This window comes from Mesitornis unicolor, unplaced genomic scaffold, assembly GCF_000695765.1.
Source record: "Mesitornis unicolor isolate BGI_N332 unplaced genomic scaffold, ASM69576v1 scaffold19537, whole genome shotgun sequence".
NCBI classification, from domain to species: domain Eukaryota; kingdom Metazoa; phylum Chordata; class Aves; order Mesitornithiformes; family Mesitornithidae; genus Mesitornis; species Mesitornis unicolor.
This window is the reverse complement of record NW_010196200.1, coordinates 155,919-160,065: the sequence shown is the minus strand read 5'-3', so window position 1 is coordinate 160,065 and position 4,147 is coordinate 155,919.

Below are 4,147 nucleotides of genomic sequence, written 5' to 3'. Positions count from 1 at the left end.
GAAGCTGGCAAGAAGAGACAGAAATCCAGCACTGAGGATAGAATGAGCAGCTGAAAGAGAAAGTTTCTACTAATCCAAACCAGGAACATAATTGTTTCAACACCCCCCGTACCTTCAAATGCACCCCCTCTCACCCAACCTGGATGCTCAGATACTTGGTTTGAACTGGAAAAACACAGCTCCTGAAAACAAGTAATGCTATTTTCACAGCCTGCCTTGTTAATTCCATCTTTTCCCCTTGACTTCACAAGCCCCATTAGAGAGCTGATCCTCAGGGGTCACTCCCCATGCTGCCACACAACTCAGTGCAGGGTGCACTTACTCCTTCCACTCTGTCTTGCACTTCAAAGTCTACAGGTAGCCAGACAGCAGAAGAACTGAAGCCACAGCTGAAACTGTAGGTTCAGGAAGGAACACGTCAGAGAGAAAGCAGGAGGGATAAGAAAACAACACCAAAGAGGAGAGCACTGACAGAGTTCAGAGAAGACTTTGATTAAAAGTAATAGAAGCTGGATTCAGAAACACCAGACAAAAACCCAGTCGAAAGGGTCACTCTATCTGATTCAATTTAACTACTGTAAAAAGGTCATATTTCTTTTGTGCTATTGAGGAACAGGTTCAATGAGTGCTCCAGAAGAAATGCTTCATAACACCCATCAGTTCTTTGCTCCTCATTACCTCCATTTTCATCACTTTGAGTACCAGACATTCCTCCTCTACCCAGTGATGGGTTTGGTACATCCTTTACCGAGCTCCCTCTGCCTCTCAGTCACATGTCCCATTCCCTTTCCCACACTGTGGTTCTGGGTCCCCCCTCCCACTATACAACATGCCATGGGCTCCCATGGGCCCCATCCCTTACCAAGGACTGCAGGTATGTACCAAGAGATTTCGGGTCATTTCATTTCCCTCAGCGTGTGGGTTTCTTTCCTCCCTGACTTTCACAAGAATACACAGTGCTTTGCTCCTAACTGCCTTTCTTTCAGATTATCTGAAAGGATCAGAGAGTCACCTAGTTTAAAGACTCTGTTGTAAACCAGTCAGAAGGTTAGAAGAACAGGAACGGTGCAAAATATATCCATTTGACAAGCCTGGAAGGTGTGGAGGACTCCTGAGTGGAAGGGGTAATAGGGCATGTCACAGCTGAGCAAAGGTATAGCTCTGAGAATAGTTAACCTGTGATACAAATACAATGAACACAATTTAATTTAATTCTTTAGATCAATCTAACCTGAGCAGACACTGTGTAGTTACACTGTGTCTGTTGTACTCAAGGTAGGAGCTTGCACTTAGAAAGAAGAGAGGGAAAATTAAACAAGTGAGCAAATGTCACAAGAAGAAGAGGTGGAGATAAACATGGAACAGAACTTGCTGTGTTAAACTCCACAGTCCCTTCTTGCATATCTTTTTTTTAATTTAAATTGGATGCAACAAATATCTAGATGCATTTAGGAAAATTGCAGCAATTTTTCCATACTATTGTTGTATAACTATTTGTTGTCTTTGACTAATGCCAGCAATCTTAGATAAAGACACTGGAGAGAGAGGGGGGGGAAACGTAACCTCTCTGAGTCACAGCAGCAGAAAATCTATTTGCTACAAGTGATGTTTCTATAGTTTTTTTACCACTGTAGCCACAAGACAAATTTGTATCACACAGCAAGCCAGAAGGGGGAGGAGGAGAAGGGAGGGGAAGAGAAGATGCGTCCTTGTCCAGTCTTTGCAACAATATCAAACATTGCTGTATCTCTGTCTCATGCTACAGAGGCACCTCTGACTCTTCATGTCACTGGAAAATGTGTACATTTCAAAAATACTCGATTTCTGGTAGTTACATAGGCAGTTCTTTTCTGCAAGTATGTGCTTATTATAGTGCTGACCACAACAGAGCTGCACCACCACAGTGAATTAATTCCTTAATGTTCTTTCCAGAGCCTATGGCAGTATCTTGACAACATCTGGGAGTGACAAGTGATGCATTACTCACTAATCATCTGCATAATTATTTACATACCACCTACAAGGACTTAGTAAATACAGATCAGAAAGAAGTTCACTTGCCGTTCTTTGTAGTTCTACCAAAGTGTCTTCACCTGTCCAAAGAGAGACAGATGGGACACTATAAAATTCAAGAATAAAATGGAGGCATATATTCATGATGTAATGCTGTGATAGTCCAATGCCACACAGTCCTAGACAATTTTTCTGAGAAACTTTCTACATGGACTGGGCAAGGTATTTGGGATTAAGTTTATAGTGGCATATAAGAATGGTGTCATCAGACTTCAGTGCCTCCTCCACTAAATGAAATGCTGAGCCTTAACCAGTTTGGCTGGCAGGTAGTGCATGTTCATGGTCAGAAATATTCCTAGTTCTCTCCCTCAGAGCTAAGAACTTGGGAGACAGAGCCTAAGTAAAGGTTTTATCAGTACCGCATTGATAAAGGACTAACACCTGCTGACTGCCAAAAGTCATTAATGGATATTACTCTTTGTTTACTTACTAGAAAATGGCATAATAGCCATTTTGTACTTATGCTTCATAGCTTTGTTCAATATTTAGGAAAGATTTTGTAAACCGTTTAGCAAAGCTTCTATGTACAAGGTGGGCACACAAACTATGAACTCAGTGCAAGTCCCATTTCTGACAGTAAACATGAAGAAATTTTTGCAATCTGTTAACAGCAAAGAGAACAGATCCTCACATTGCAATTATTAGAGAGGTCTTGCTGAGGCATGGTATAAGGCACACCCTGTCAAATGAGAATATTGTGTTAACTAGATAAGAATTCTCAAGAGACACTCTACCTTAAATCTGACTTCTGGAAAACCTGAAAATAACAGATTTTTACCATTAATAGTATTGCTGCCTTAATAAAAAGCACAAATATACTACTCTTCACAACAGGAGATAATCAAGACTGTATTCAAACGAGTGTTTGGATTAGGCATAGACAAGTGTGTGAGTTCAACAGCAGCAAATTGCCTAGAGCAATAGGTCCCTGAACATCGTTCAGGTGACACTGGAGGAGACATCAAGGTCCCAGTCTTTTCCTGCAGCCACCTGTAGTAAGCAGGCTGGCCTATCTTCCCCTCTAGAGATGATTTTTTAATTATTATTATTATTTTAATTCTAAATCGAGCTTAAAGCTATATGGCGATGGAGAAAGTAATTTAAGTAACACACCTGCCAGTTTTCCACAGCTAAAATACTCATGGCCTTTGGAGAAAAACTGAGCTCCTTCACAATTATTAGTGTGTGGAATCTAGTATCAAGCAGAAGTAAAAGCGTACTCCATCTATTTACATAATGTATCATTTTATAATGTAACGTACTCTTATTGCAATATTATATCAGTTATTTAGCGAAAAGACTTTAATAAATTTAACTGTGTTTCTCCCATTTATCAACCACTTTAGAATAATTTAAAACTCATTTCCTGATGCACTGAAATTATTCTAAGCTATGCATGCTGGCAAACAAAAACCTTTTTACTCCCCATTTGCAAAATGACATCTGCTCTATTTCTATCTTTGTTTTCAGATACAAGATTACTTTAGCATTTTATTTCTTAATCTGTCAAATAGCATTGTCAAAAACCAGGGAGTAACACTTACTTCTAAAACCCCATAGATTCAAAATGACAAAAGCTACACATAACATTTTACCAAACTTGCATATCAGACAGAAAAGAAATCATACAAACTTTCTTCTTTTCCTCTATAAAATTTTCCCCTCTGCTAAACAGTCTGCAAACATTTGTAATACCATGAAGAGAGAAACCCTGACAGGTTTATTATTACAAAGTCCCTGCTGCATAGCTACAGTGGAAGGTAGTTTTCCATTATTAGCAGAATTTTCAAGCAACTCCATCTTTCCATTAGTATAGGGTCAGTCCTGCTCTGGTCTCAAGCACACAAATACAAAGAGACAATAAAAGCCATCAGTCCTGGTGAAGCCTCTAGCATCTGAGAAATTAACAGCCAAAAAATAACAGAAAAAGTGTTTACTTCCTTGACAATCATTTTACACATCAGAACCAAACAAGCAAGAGGTCTTGAAGAACACTTAAGAAGCAGCATGTGAATACAGACCCACCATCATTTATTTCATCACCTCCTGTGATCTTTCTGCCACAGCTTCACAT